Source organism: Antechinus flavipes, chromosome 2, assembly GCF_016432865.1.
Source record: "Antechinus flavipes isolate AdamAnt ecotype Samford, QLD, Australia chromosome 2, AdamAnt_v2, whole genome shotgun sequence".
NCBI lineage: Eukaryota > Metazoa > Chordata > Mammalia > Dasyuromorphia > Dasyuridae > Antechinus > Antechinus flavipes.
Window position 1 is genome coordinate 557,712,964 of NC_067399.1, and position 16,645 is coordinate 557,729,608.

Genomic DNA, 16,645 nt, shown 5'->3' on the forward strand with positions numbered 1-16,645 from the left:
TCTCCCTGCAAGGATTAAATAAATGTTTTCTCTTTGTACCTGATGATGTCACTGATTAGTTAAATGGATTGGATCTTTCACCCGACCCATCCCGTACACGACTATGTACCATTTGCTATGCTAAAGGTCTCTCTCTGTCTCCGTCTGTCTCTGTCTCTTTGTCTCTCTCTCAAACAAATATTACTTCATTTTATCCTTGCAAGCAGCCTGCAATATAGATGTTATTATTTTTCCTATTTAACAGCTGAGAGAATCAAAACAGATGGAGGTTGTGTTTTAACCAGCGTCACACAGCTAATCAGTATTAGTGGTCATATTTGAACTCAAGTCTTTCTGATTTCAGTTTAGGAACTCTACTACACCAGCAGCTGCTTCTATTAGAATATAAGCTTCTTAAGATCTAGGATTGTCTTTGTCTTTCCTTGTAAATGTATTCCTAGTTCTTAGTACAGTGATTGACATACAGTAAACACTTAATGTATGCTTGCTGATGATTTACAGTATATAAATGTATGATTACAAAATTAATCTTTAACAGAAATAGTGAAGCAATTAATTTTTTTTCATTATGTAGTATGTAATGTATTATAGTGTGTGTGTTTGCATGTACAGGAGCATGTGCATGTATATTCAGAAGAAAATAGCAAGTAATTAATCCTCTCCTCTGGAGAAGTTATTGGATTCTTAAAGCCATTACTCTGATTTTTCTTCCTTGTTGGAATCCTTACTAACTGCTAACTAATTAGAGTTGATCTAATCTTACAAGAAGATGTTTTGGGCAGAACCTGAAACAAGGTACTAAGTAGAAGTAATTAATACAAGGCTTGTGTTCACACCTTTACTCATTGGAGTTCAATGAGATCACACCTCCCTTGAAGCTCTTTGGGAGCATAAATAGAGCTTCAATGGGCCAGTCAGGGAAGTTCTTCAGAGTGAAAAAGCTACAAGTCGGGATTTCAGCGGAGTTACGCCAGAAGCCCTCTCTCCGTGGCAAGTTGGTGGCTGGGCTCCCCAGAAGGAGAGAAGAGAGATCTTCCATCTCTGTCTTGGTTAGAGGCAGAAGAAAGCAGAGGCAGAGGCTGAAGGACAGAACCTTTGGATTTGGAGACATCCGAAGGGCTCTAAGCCTCTAAACTGGCTGTGCTCTGAGAAGAACAAACTCCAACATTTGAACTCTTAACATTTGGCGCCCAACTGTAAAAGACAGAACCCCACATTTGAACTCCCAACATTTTGGCGCCCAACGTGGGGCTAACAGACCCCCCTCAGTGGATTTCAGTGGAAAAGCTACGATCCTGATTCAAGTGGAAAAGCCTCTGATCCTGATCCAGTGGAAAAGACTCTTCAACCCAGAAATTAGGGTGAGTGCAACAAAGAAATTTTGTTAGAAGAGTTAAAGTAGAATTTCATCTAAGATGGGACAGATATTTAGAAAACAGCCTGTTTGTGTTCAAGGAAAATGTTTAGAGAGCATTGTCAAAGTTATGGAAAGCCAAGGTTTAATTATAAGTTTACAGCAAATCACTGAACTTTTACAAACTGTAAAGGACATATGTCCTTGTTTCTCTCTTGATAAGGAATTAGATCTAAATGAATGGAAATTGGTTGGAGAGGATCTTTGTCAATTCTATGATAAAAATGGGCCTATGAACATGGAAAGACAAGGTCCTTCTTGGCAGAGGAATTCTAGAGAAACTCGTCGATGTTTTCATTGCGGAAAAGTTGGACATTTGAGAGCTCATTGTAGATATGGAGATAAAGTGAGAAGATGGGGTGAGAGAAAACCCAAAACCCCATGTCCAAAATGTAACCAAGGCTTTCACTGGGCCTCTGAATGTAGGATGACCCAGAGAAATGAGAGGCAGGATCCAACTCCAAAGTATCAATCAAAGGACAGGTGGGGGATGGAGAATCTTTACCTAGGATCTCCTCTATTTTTTTTTTTAATGGAAAATGTTACTATTGTCCTGTAAAAAGGATTGTAGCTATCAGATAATCTTTTAGTAGACTAAGGAGTACATTTCCAGATTATAAAGACTTCATTTTTTAAAAAGAAGGTTTTTGTTTTTGTTTTTGTTTTTGTTTTTTATTTACTGATATATGTATGTATTAGCTCCATGTACAGAATGTAAGCTCCCTGAGCACAGGGACTAATTCATTTTGTCTTTGTTTCCCAAGTGCCTAATAGACTGGCACAGAGTAGGTCATTAATAAATACTTATTGAACTAACTAACTAAAGGAAGTCAATCAATCAACATAGATTTATTAAGTGCCTATTATGTGATAAACATACAAGATATAAAGAAGTGTAAAGTGTAAAGAAAGCTTTCCTTCATGACTTATGGGATAGAATTTTTTTTTCTTTATTGTCAGTCCCAAACCTTTCTCAAGCACTACATTCATTTTGAAAATATTCTCACAAAATCAGGTATTCTGTAGGGGTCTTAAAATTTTCCCCAAACCAATTGTTCCTGCTATGATTATCCTCTTCAGGACTCGGGTGTAGCCCTCATTGCATTACACCTGCCTTGCTTTGTGGTCACATATGGGCAATATTCTGCATTACTCCACCTTTCAAAACACCTGTATAATTGACTCACCATTTCATTTCCTCTGGGACTAGTCCTATATGCCTTGTCTGCTCCACAATTGTGGGCAGGTGGAATTGTTCTCCATCATGTGATCTTTGGCCAGCTGGATGAAAGGGACAAAACTGCTCATTTCCATTTGTGACTGAAAGCAACACTATAAGACATTAGATTAGAAATCATGAGGTTTCTTGGGAGCTACTTGTTAGATATTAAGAAAGTCTTTATTAGATGTTCATAGACAGATTGGAGGCTCATAGAAAAACTAGTTGATATAGAGGGAATGGAAAGAATCCCTGTTAATAAATCGACCAGTAATTAAATTCTCCCTTCTAGATCATTATAGATCCATTATAATCGTAGAAACTTATTTAAATAGAAAATCCACTAAAACTAAGCTTCTTAAACTATGGGTTGCAACCAGATATGGGGTCTCATAACTAAATGTGAGGATTGTGAAATTATGATTTATTATTAAGAAATATTTGATTTTTACATCTATTATATATACCTTTATACCTGGGATCACAGAAAAATTTCTTGGGTGGAAAGGGTACTAAAACAAGTGAGGGGCAGCAGGGCATAAGAAGGTCCACGACACTTACTAGTCATTCTAAATCTTAGTTTCCTAATATATGTTATGAGGATAACAATACCTGTAAAACCTATTCCATAACATTGGGAGGCATAAATGACATAATTTGTATAAAGTAGTATGCAAATTTTAAGCTACTATACTATTGCTCATTATTATTAAGTAAAGGAAAAGGAAAGTAGATGGTGTTTAAAAGGATTTATTGTCTATAGAATATTTGTGGTAGGAATAAAACAATAAAACATGTAAGATATTTAGTGCCTTCTCTTTATAGAAGTTTTCAGAAAAATGTACATATTGCATTTCCTAATCTTAATAATGATTTTCCCCAATGTAAGAAATACTCATGTTACTAGACCAAAGAGATAGAATCTTCTTAAGTTGGCTGTTTATATCCACCTTAAATTCTGTTAAATTCTTAAACTCAGACTATAGGAAACACAAGAGCTTATCAAACTATATCATCTTATTTTACAGGAACTAAGGTAGAAATCACTGAATGACTTGCCCAAAGTCTCAAAATTAGTGAATAACATAGCTAGGTCCTCTGATTACCAATCTAATGTTTGTTATATTAGCTGCTATAGAAATGCTCTCCATTGATATGGTTTAGCAACTTGACTTTAATTTATTATCTTTGAGATTTAACTGGGGCACAGAGAGGTTAATTGACTTATCCATAATCACACAGCTGGCATGCATCATAAGACAGAATTCAGCCAAGGTCTTCATAACTTAAAGGTTATCATTTTATAGATTAAGAGATGCTGCTTGTCATATTTCTTCATACAAGGTATTATCAAGTTAATGACAAAAAAAATTCACTTTGCCCCAATAATAGAATATAAGCTCCCACAGGGCAGAAATAGGCCTTACTTTTGTGTTTGTCTTGTAAGTGCTGGGCATGTAGTAGGTTTATATTTTTATATTTATTTAATAACATATTTTAATAAATATTAGTTGTTGACCAGTTAGTATTTTATAACTGAAATCTCATTTGGTTTTCATATTCTGTGAGGAAGATGGTACAAATAGCTATTATCCCCATTTGACAGATGGGGAAATTGAAATGCAAAGAGATTTCATATGTAGTAATGATGGAGCTAGAATAAGAGCCCTGGCCTATTGGTTCCAAATTTAAGAGTTCATTCTATAATACCATTCTGCCTCTCTAATAATTTGTAACATTATAATGAGAGCACAATTTAATGTGATAAAAATTATATAATTCTAAAGAATAAAGTTATTTTGCCATTTTGTATTATATAATAGAAGTTTTAAAATTCTCAAATCAGTAGATTATATATCCATTAGTGTTTTTCTTTTTTGCAGAATTGCGGTGTAAGAACATAGAAATCCTCTGTTAAGAGATCATTGGGCCATCTACTTTGGTAATTTGCCTTTGGCAATGGTCTATGCCTAATGTTACAGAGGAAGGCAAAAATAAAAACCATAATGCACCTGGTCAATTATGCATTGCTACACCATAGGGGGGAAATTCCTTCCTAACCCCAGCTGGTGATCGGTTTATGCCCTGAAGCATGGAGATTGATATGCCTTGTAACTTTTTAACCTAGTTAGTGTAACTGCCAATGTTATTCCTATTCATATAAATTTCTAATCCTTTTTTGAATCTTGCAAGACTATTGGTCTCAATAATATCCTGCGGCCACAAATTCCATAGGTTGATTATACGCTGCTTAAAAAAGTATTTCCTTTTATCCGTTTTAAATTTGTTGCCTTTTAACTTCATCAGATGGTCCTTGTTCTTGCATTATGGGGCACAGGCAGTTGGAATTGGTTTTTATTTACCCAATCATTTTCCATATTTCTATTAAACTCTATCCTTTAAATTTTTATTCTGGCTAAATCCATTTTGAATCCCAGCAACATTAAGAATACTTTGTATCATTTATCTTTAAAATAGCTCAAAAATCATCCATCAGTCTTGGCTAATATCCTTGCAACATTCCTATTGTTCTTATTATTCCCATTTTGTTTGTGATAAAACAAAGAATGAGCTGTCAAATGACTTGTCCATGGTCACCCAGCAATTTATTGATTCTTCTTAAGAGAGTTATTGTTTTCATTCTGCCATTTTGCTCTTCCCTCAAATGCCCTAACCTTCTAGTCCCTTAATCTATTCCATTCCCCTCTCTCTCCTTCTCCTAATCAGATTCCTGATTTTTATATGGCAATCTATTCACTTTATCATCCTATATTTCAATCCTTTCCTCTAACCTCTGATGAAGAGATGACTTTTGCTCACTACCCCTATAGCTTTTGTTGGCAAAAGTGTGTTGGAGACAGCTCTCAGGGACTTTTGAAAGTCAAATGTTAAATTTTCAATGTGAGCATTTAACTTCAACAAATAAGTAAAAGATACAAACTAGGCCTTGCTTGGGTTATTATTTTGGTGATTGTCTTGACTTAAGAAAGTGATGGATAAAGATATTATCAACACAGATTAAACTCAAAAGTTTATCATGTGTACATAGTATTTCCCCCAAGAGAAGCAGTTGTTAAACAAACATACCACATTTCTAGAATATTGCTCCCACTATCATCCTTTTTGTTTCTCTTCCAGACTTTCTGACTCTAGCTTCCTCCTTTCCTTTCTTTCATTTTCTCTCTTTCTTTTAATATCTCCCAAATAATTAATTTCCTTCCTTGCTATCAACAAACATACACAACTTTTCCCCATCCTTAAAAATAAAATCCTCTCAAGATTCCACCATTCCCATTATCTATCATTTCATATATCTCTTCTTTTCTCAACAAATTCCTGGAAAAAGTCCCTTATAGTCAGTATTCCACTTTGCCTATTCTCAGTCTCTTCTAAATCCTCTGCGATTTGTCTGTCAGCTTCATCTTAATCACCAAATATCATGATCTCTTCTCACATTTTTCTTCTTTGACAATCCAGTCTCTTGGAATGATACAAATAGAAACGACAACATAAGTTTTCCCCTGGATTCTTTTTCATTGGTAGTTTACATACAGTTTTGTTTATTCAAGTAAATTGAAAAGGAGCATTAAAGCACTTTTTTTTTCTTTTGAAGTTTAGGGATATCAAGAATATGAGTTGTTAAGTTACAGGATGCAAATTCATGGGCAAATAACTCAACTAATATCCTTTCCCTAACTATACTATATTTCATTTTATCTGAGCAACTACAGGCTGGCCTGACACTAGGAACATTTGTGAAATAAGTGAATTTAATCTCTTTCCGATTTACCTTCCTCTGTGTCCCTTTTCCTTACTTTTACTTTCCTTCCTTCACCTCTAAACACCTAGCTATGATTTCCAGGTCTCTCATTTTTATACAAAGTAATCCTGATTAGTCATTGACACTATAATGGTAATTTACTGATTAAAAGTATTTTAAAGTATAATATGTCCAAGCTTATAAAGTAGAATATTTTAAAGTTCTAATCACAATAGGAAATATACATGTTACTTATATATTATGTATAAAATCTAGGTCCTCATATTACTCCTCAGAAGATTTGAATTTTAAAGATAAAGAAAGGAACCTCCAAGAATATATCTCTAACTGTGCTATCTAAAACATTCTGCCTGAGGTTGACTCCAGGCATACTTTTGAGGATGTAATTTATTTTTTTTTTTAAATTTCAAAGCCACTATATTCATCACTCTTTGTTTTATGAAGTTATAATAATCAAATAATTCACCACCAATTGGTGGGTATTTGATTATGCTAGATTATGACCCTATCTATTTTAGCTAGAATGGTCCTCAGAAAGCAAAGGTTTTGTTTTGTATACGTTTGTGTGTGTGTGTGTGTATATATATATGTATATATGTATATATATATATGCATATGTATATGTATATATATATTTTTTTTTGGGGGGGGAGGATTGTACTCAGAGTCTTTTTAGGAAAATAAAGTCTGCCAAAGCTCATGCTCCACTGGAATATCATTTAATAACTTAATTCCATCCTGAGATGAAACTTGAAGGTAGGACTTTATAGATCAGAAAGGATGACAGTATCTAAGATGTATTTGATTGAAAAATATGAGTTACTCAAATAGCAAGTATGATATATAATTGAATCCGAGTCTGTAAGCTCCACTGGTGTTCTTGTGATGTTAAGAAAATTTGGAGAAGACATCAAGGCATATTAGATAGTTCTCCTGTGGTGAAATTAGGGGAAGATTTGGACAGAGTTTATATAGCATGAGGACGCATAATGGATTACATCTGCACTCATAAGAGGAATACATGAGATCATGGATCCATTGACATATCTGAATTTACCACTCCTGGGAAGAATATGCTCCATAATTTCCCCTGCGTTCTCATATATTCTTTTAGACCTACTTTGAACATTTATATATAGTTATGTACATAAAATATAAATGCACATATAAATATACATGCCTATTTCTCTTCTTATGTCAAGATCACAAGAGAAAATATTTCTAAAGCAGTCAGCAGTGTCTTATACATAATAGGTGCTTAATAAATGGTTATTCCCATCCAAATCCCATCCAAAGATGCTATGGCCAAGTGTGCTGCATTATTATTTATTGTTGGACCACAGTTCCATGTTCTTTTTATGTATTTTCTTTGCATGAAGCCAAACCTTTGGGTTTCTTTGAGGCTACTGGTAGACCTGTGGTTGTACATCATTCTGGGTCTACTTCTGTTCAAAATGTATCATTCTATTTCTTAGCATTGGCTCTTCCTTTTGCTACTGTTTCTAAGCTGTCCACAACTATGCTGGATCATTTGAAATTGTACTGAAGTACATCTTGCAACATTTCTTCTGACCACCCTGTTTGTTGTTGTCCCACTTGAATTCCCAATATAGCAGCTGCCTGTGTATCCTACTGTAAGTCATGATGAAGTAAATTGGAGCTCTAAAAACAGATGTACTGAAGTGCTTCAAGAAGATGTAAGTATAGCCAAAAATAACAATGCTTTACAGATGAATCTAGTTACACAGCCAAGATCATTACTAGATCATTGTATCCTGCTTTTAGTTTTGTACTGAAAAAAAAAAAAAGAAATTGTAGAAATTCTGGAAGGAGTAATGAAATCAGATAAAGGATATGAAGGAGGAATTATACTAACAATACATTTACAAAGAAACTTAAAAGTTTACAAAATGTTTTCCTAAAAACAACTTGCAATGTAAATAATACCAAATGTGATGATTATTTTCTCCATTTTTTCCTATTAAGTTTACCCCTTCTTTAAAGTTTCTTATTTCTCTAAAAAGTACTACCTTCCTTTCAGTCATTCAGCTTTGCCAACTAGAAATAATTCTCAATTCTTCACTCCCTCTCATTTTCCATACTCAATTATTTGTCAAGCCTTGTCAATTTTATTTCTAATCTCTTGCACCATCCCTTTCTATTTACATAGCCAGTACCTTTGTTGGGGTCCTCATGTTTTCTTGCCTAGACTTAATTGGAGCCCCTGCTTCTAGTCTCTTTTCTTTTCTTTTCTATCTATTCTCTGCACAGCTACCAAAAAAATAGCCACAAAAAACTTCCTAAGCACAGGTATGAAAGATTTACACTTAATGATTTTTGAATGAAATTCAGTTCTCATTTTGAAAATAAGTAAACTGAGGGTTAGGTAGGTTTAAGTGACTTGTTCATATTTATCTAAGGCAATAAGTAACAGGTTCATAGAGTCACACAATTTTATAGTTGGACCAGACCTCAGGAATCTAGTCCATACCCCAAAAAGAATCCCTACTACAACATATTTAATAAGTATTTGAAGACCTCCAGTGAAGAAGAAATTACCACCACCGGAAACTTCTAACCTTTGTTCTGACTCAGTATGCCGACAAATTCATTAAATTCAACAGCTTACAAATTACCAAACGATTGTGCTTTCTTCACATGTCAGCAAGGTTATGCTTAAAATTCTGCAATTACCAAAAAGAGTGGGTGGTTTTTGAAGAAGCAGAGGAACTAAAGACTAAACCATCAACATCCAGTAGATGATGGAGAAAGGGAATTCCAGTTAAAAAAAAAATCTGTTTCTGCTTCCCTGACTATACTAAAGTCTTTGATTGTGGGTCACAACAAAATGTGGCAAGTTCTCAAAGAAGAACTTGTCTCCTGAGGAACCTTTGTGCAAATCTGTAATGTCTGGACTAGCTCTCTGGAGGACCTCGGATCAGCTCCAGTTATTGATCTTAGTGGAGGAGTGAAGGAGGCAGGACAGCCACCATGAAGCTGGTCAAAGATGGAGTTGGAGTTGGGTTCTTCTCTGTGTTTGTGGCTGAGAGAACCTTCTGTGTCTGAGACTCCCTTAGATGCCTCAGTACACTACACCATTGCTTCTATGTCACTATCTATCCATCTCATCCTCTGCTTTCCCCTTCTCTTTTTGTCTTCAAACTCTCCTAGTATCAGGATCTTTCAATGAATCTTGTCTTCTCATTATGTGGCATAAATAGTTAAGCTTCATCTTTAGTATTTGTTCTTCCAATGATCACCCTGAATTAATGTTGGTAATGGAGCCAGGATTTGATCTCCTTATTGAGTTAGGGACTCTCAAAATCTTCTTCAGCATCATAATTCAAAATGATAGTTCTCAGCTTTCTTTATAATGGTCTAAGTCTACAGCACACTGAGCACCATTACATCACCATAAGCATTGTCCTTAATTCAAGTATACCTTTTCAGAGTTTCAGTCCTCTACACAATTCAAGAAATAACAAAAATGAACTGTTCATTGCTGTAAGAGTAAAGAAAAAAAAAGAATAAGATAATATTGTATTGTCACCTTATTAATTTAATTCATATGTAAAGCACATTATACAAAATCCCCAAATGGATGAACTAAAAGTTAGGATTAAAGTTCTAAAATATTCTAATTCTAAAGAATTAAGGGGAAAAATCATCAATCTCAGATATACAGATGATAACACTTTGATGGCAGAAAGTAAAGAAGAATTAAGAAGCCTTTTGATGAGGATAAAAGAGGAGAGATGCCAAAGCTGGTTTGAAGCTTAACATAAAAATACTCCTAAGATCTTGACAACTGGTCCCATCATTTCCTGGGAAATAGAAGGAAAAGAAATGGAAGAATTTTCAGATTTTATATTTTTGGGCTCAAAGATCACTGCAGATGGTGACTGCATCTATGAAATCAAAAGATACTTGCTCCTTGAAAAGAAAGCTATGACAAATTTGGACAGCATACTAAAAACTGGAGACTTTACCTTGTCAACAAAGATCAGTATGGTCAAAGCTATGGTTTTCCCACTAGTAATACGGGGTTGAGAGACTTAGACCATTATAAAGAAAGCTGAGAACTACAATTTTGAATTATGATGCTGAAGAAGATTTTGAGAGTCCCTAACTCAATAAGGAGATCAAATCCTGGCTCCATTGCCAACATTAATTCAGGGTGATCATTGGAAGGACAAATACTAAAGATGAAGCTTAACTATTTATGCCACATAATGAGAAGACAAGATTCATTGAAAGATCCTGATACTAGGAGAGTTTGAAGACAAAAAGAGAAGGGGAAAGCAGAGGATGAGATGGATAGATAGTGACATAGAAGCAATGAACATGAGCTTGGACTTTCTGTCCAAGGGCCTGTGTGGTCTGTGAAATCATGAAGAATCAGACATAACTGAACACATGAATGAAAAAAAATCCACAGCTACAAACCCTTGTTCCTACTTCTATCCTCTGAGACAAAACAGAACAAATTAATTCCCTTCCCAAATGACAATGCTTCAAATGCTTGATGACAGCAATCATGTCTCCCCTGAATTTTCTTTTTTTCAGATTAAATATCCCTAGTACCTCAATAGATACACATATGACAAAGACTTCACCATTCTGATTATTTCTCTTTGGAAATTTAACAATTTTTCAGTCTTTTCTAGATTGTGGCACATAAAATTGAATATAATGTGTGGTCTGATAAGAGCAGAGCCCAATAAGCTATCATCTCATTATTTTTGGAACCTATGTTTTTAATGAAGCCTAAGAACGGATTTTCTTTTCTGACTTTCTCATTATGCTTCTGACTCATATTTAGTTAGTGATCTACTAAAATCCCCCCCCCCCTTTTGAGGGATAGATTGCAGTCTAACCAAGCTACCCCTATCTTGTAACTTGTCACATTGATTTAAAAAAAAAAAAAAACTATCTATCTATCTATCTAAAAACAACATAAGTCCTACTGAATTTCAACATTCCAACTTATTAGACTCATCCAAAAGTCTCAACAGACCAATATCTTATTGGATTCTGACTTTATCCTATATGTTAGTTATCACCTTCAGCTTTATGTAATCTGCAAATATGATAAGTATGCCTTCTATACCTGAAGTCAACTCATTGAAAAACATTTAAAAAACCATCAAAGATTTCTGGGGACTTCTGATGGAAGTTCCAGACAAGCTGACAGGAAACATTCTCAATTCTGAATCTATCTAGTTATATTATTATCCTATCCACATCTATCTTTTCCACAAGAACATGGTACCCTGTATCTCTATTGGCAACGCACAAAACATTTTTTCTAATGTCTTGCTAAAATCAAAGAAAACTATATCTACTCATTCCTTGATCTACGAGGTTAATAACCTAGGAAAAAAGTGTGAAAAGATTAGCCTAGCATAATTATTCTTTTTTATTTTATTTTATTTTTAATTATCATCTGTTTCTTTGTTCTTTTCCCCTGGCTTGATCTATTCTTGATGAAGCCATGGTGACTTTTTATAATCACTGTTTCCTTTTCTGGATTCACTAACTGTCCTTTGAAAATACATCCTAGAATTTTCCCAGGAATTAAAATAAAACTCATTGGCCTATAGTTTGTCAACTCTATTCTTTTGCTATTTTTGAAAATTAGGACATTTGCTCTTTATCCATCCTGAAGTACCTCTCCTAATCTTCACAGTCATGCAAATGAGACTCAGAATTCACATATGTCTGTGAGAGCTTTCTGTATCTGAGAATATAATTCATCTGGGCCAATATGATGATGAAAATAATTGTCAACAGCAGGTAGGCAAGACTGTTGAAGCTTCCCAACATGTGAAAAAGAATCACCATGTTGGTGTTAGAAACACCATATTTCCTGTCTAATCCCATTGCATATCATGGAGATTTAAGCACCTGAGATTCTTTTAAAAAAAAGAATTTAAAAAAAATGAGAAAATTTAGAGTTAAATTTTGAAATAATCTTTAGGTATTTGTAGAATTGTTGATTGATTATAGGATATTGACTAGCTGTTTTGCATCTCTTTTGAAATTAGAAAAAAAGAAATGAAAGCAAAAAGTCTAGAAAGAGAGATTAGTTATAAAGATGACATGAATAGCTGGAGGAAAAGGGAGTAGAGAAAAATAGATCAGCTTTTCTTTGCCCTACTTTACATATCTAGAATGAAATCAACAGGTATTTATTGACATCTTTGGAGTGTAAGGCACCATGCTAAATTGCTATGGGGAAAACAAAGAAGAGTCAAATACATTTTTCTTTACTTAAAAACCTTATAGTCTACCCGGGGAAATTATCTGAATCTCTACAAGTTATATAATAAAAAGGAAGAAAGAACTTCAGACAACAATAGAAAGGCTACACCATACAAATACACGATGAGTAAATGAACAATAAAGATAATGTGTTCTGGAAGTTTGGAGAGGGACCCAAAAATGTTCAGGGACAGCCTCACCTTTGTCTGGTGTCCATCTCTAGAAGGGCACATATCTTCTTATTGCTTTTGCTTATGTATTCATTTTTGAGTGGGGTCTTTGTTTACTCCCTCTGCATGTCTACATGTATCTTCAATAATGTATTCTCCAGTTCTTCTTTTGCTATGCCATTTTTCTGACTATGCTGATTTATTACTGTGTTGGAAGCTTTTCAGATTTTCAAGTTTCATGAAAAGTAAAGATCTTGTGCCATGATCTCTGAATTTCAAGTCACTTTCACTTGCTACAATTTTCTAAATTCATACGTACAGATCTGTTTTCTCAACCTAAGGCTTCCTTCAATTTTCCTTCTCTTCTTTTCCTTCAATCCTTTCCCTCAGTTGCTTAATTCAATAGCTGCATTCATAGATATTCTAGTTCCTTGTTAATACAAAACAAAAACAAAATTCAACTATTCTGTTTATATGATACTACTTTTTCCTTGAAGAAATCCTACTTTCTTCTATTCTACCTTTACTAATTGCCACTGTCTTTAGCTTTTTGAATTTGGAATTTTATCACTTTTCTTTTATTCATCATATCACCTTGAATGTAGTCTTTTCCATTGATGGGTCCACAACTCTGAAAAAGCAAATCCATCTTTTAAATGCCTTTAGCAGTCACTTATTTCACCACTTGTTTTTTCTTGGTAATCCATATCTCTACTGGCAACCCACAAGACACCTCACCTTCATAATACATCAATTTCCTGAACTATTCCAATCTTGTGACCATATGTTACCAAATACACTTTTACTGTTATCATTAGCAAGCATGATTTTACCTTTGAATACTCTACTGTGGGCTTCTGCATTACATACTATTGTCTCCTTGCCTGTAACCTTTTCTATATTCTACTCACTCTGAATGTACTGTTTTCTCACTAGTACTCTTAACTTGTTAGCCCTGCATACTGGAGATGTCAATTCTTTGCCATTTTGGATTCCCTCTTTATATTGAATTCCTGAAGCATAATTACTTCAGTCCTGCCTTCACCATCATCCTGTATACCTTTGACTCTCCTCAATTTTCTTAAAACCTAAACTTCCAAGCATCAGTTATTTCATCTTTTTGTGCTATAGTGGTTTTTATAGAAAATGTTTTCAAAATTTTGTGATATTCTCCATCATGAAATAATGTTCAAGGCTTCCCCATATTTTGAGGCACTTTCATTAGGGAACACAGAAATAATGCTAATCATAAAAGTTGCTAGCTTAATATTGATTTAGTAATCTAAGTAGGTAGTGCCCTATCCAATTCCTGAAAAGTCAAATTTGGGGTTTGATTTATAATGCATGTGCACACATGCATATACATGGAGGAGAAGAAAACTTGAAAAAATGAATTAGACTTTATTTCATCTTAAAATGCTACAAAAAACCCCAACAACTTCAATTAGTTAATCCAAAAGGATTTTTTTTTGTGGATTATTTCTCTTAATGTTTGAGTTTTTGCTTTACTTTTTCAAAGTAGGTGCTTTTTTTGTTATTGAAGATTATGTAGCAGTGAATTAGCCAATTCCACTTTTATAGAATGAAAGGGGAATTTCTCTTGAAATTTTTTTCAGGTGTGGAGGAATTTAATTTCAAAATATGAAGAAAGCAAGACTAAGCAGTTGTTTAAAAAAAAATCAAAAAGCCCTTAATATTCAATGTCACATTTATTGCTATAAAATATTTCTCTCTCTCTCTTAGACATCTGGTTCCCATTATGTATAGTATTGGGTACTTCAGTTCACTAGCCATTTTGCATACAAAATAGTCGCTACCAAAATTCTCATTGATATCAATCGGTACACGTGTTCACCAAGTCATTTTATTTGACAAAGGTTTAAAGGCAAGTCATCTATTATCAACTTGAACCCTGAATATACACAATAGAAAAATAATTTTACTATAATATTCATCTCGAGGAGTAAGTTGCTTAAAACTAAGAAATGAAGAACTTTACAAAGAATTTTTCTTTCACGTGTTTATTAGGGAAAAAAACTGGGTTGAAATAAAAACAAAAAAGGGAGCAAGCTACAAGAAAGCTGAAGTAAATATTTTCTATTAACGTTGACCCAGAAATGAAAAAGGCAATATGGAATGTTTGCTAATGAGTCATGAATTTCATTGTAATTGCTTCCACATTTAGGATAGTGCCCTTCCTAAACCATCTAATCTTTGACATATCCTGCAACAATCCTATGTGTTGTAAATGATTTTGTTTTATTTCTTTGGCTACTATTAAGAGCTTATTTTATGGTTCATTTAATTTTCTTTTTTAAAACACACACACACACACACACACACACACACACACACCCTAAAAACCACACACACACATATAGCTCAATATCTATTGTTCTATATATTTAAGACAAAATAATTATGTAACAAGAAGAAAGCACTCATTTCTCTCTGCAAATCAAAGCAAACACAGTGGGGAAGAAATGTGAAATATACTCCAAATGAACCCTAATTCAAGACTCAGAAAATTGAAATGAAGGCTCTTATATTAACATATACTTTAAGATTTGCAAAAACAATTTATAATACATTCCTCATATTATGTCATTGTTTCCTCACAAAAGCCCTAACAGTTGATAATATTGTTATAATAACTTTATAGAAGAGGAGACTGATGATCAATGAGATTAATTGATTAGTTCAGTCACATTGTATCTAAGTAAGAATTTGAATTCAAATCTTCTGACTTGAGTTAGTGTGTTTTATCGAATATGCTAAGCTGCCTTTCAAACAAGTAGTAAATGTTACATTATGATGTTCTCAGGTTTAAGAACATAGAACTAGTAGAAATGCCAGTATTCAGTATGGTAATAATAACAATTTGGGAAGGACTTTTAAAAACTGTTCATAATATAAAATGATCTGTTAACATTATATTACTTTAGCACTTACAATGACTGATTTTAATTGCATGATTAGGCCTTTGGCAAAAAGTCAAGAATGACTTGATAAGGAGAGTATTTTATCACTTTAAGATGGTTAAAAGCAGATTTATTTTGGGTCGAGTAGTATGTGAAGGGGAAGCTTTGTTTCTTTCATAAGAAACAGTAGGAGAAACAAGCATTATTTTCAGTTGAAGGAAGAAAAAAGTGTCAGAGTTTTTTTTTTTTTATTTGATTCATGAACCAAGAAGCTAAGCATCTAAAACTTTTGTATATTAATTACCCCTTATTTTTCCTAACAATGAAACTATTTGGAGCCTGTGTGCAGAACTTGTAGAAATTATCTAGAAGATATTGCAGGAAAATTCATCTGTAATGAGTTTCAGTAGCAATTAATATGGTATTTTCATATATTTTGCTTTTTTTGTTGCCCTTCAAAACTCCTTGCAATAATAAAATATTTCTTTAGCCTTTTTTATGTGCCAGGTACTGTAGTAAGGGATGAAAATTCAAAGACAAGTAACTGGGATAGTCTGCATTCTCAAGAAATTTATGTTTTAATGGGAGAAAATAATAAAAATAATAATAACAATAATAATAGTCACATTTATAATGTTAAGGCTTGCAAAGCACTTTCATTTTTTTAAATGAAAGCAACCTTAAACAAGAAGAACTATTATTATCCTAATCTCCAAGATGAGGAAACTAGGACAGAAAGAAGACAAGGGTTACACAATTAACAGATATCTGAGGCTGTATTAGAGCTTATTGACACCACATCCAGGCCTCTTCTAAATATTGTGCAACCTAAAGAGGACAAAAAAGGCAGGGGGAAATATGTAGTTGAGGCTTGGT

General features: G+C 33.8%; 1 long non-coding RNA gene across 1 annotated transcript in view; it reads left to right on the forward strand.

Moving 5' to 3' along the window:
• Positions 1-675: 675 nt before the first annotated feature.
• LOC127551358 (uncharacterized) overlaps positions 676-16,645 on the forward strand; it is a 38,009-nt gene continuing 22,039 nt past the window's right edge. Inside the window, exons 1-2 of the long non-coding RNA XR_007951065.1 lie at positions 676-1,361; positions 8,028-8,111. This is a non-coding gene — a long non-coding RNA (uncharacterized LOC127551358). The remainder of the gene's footprint in view (positions 1,362-8,027; positions 8,112-16,645) is intronic.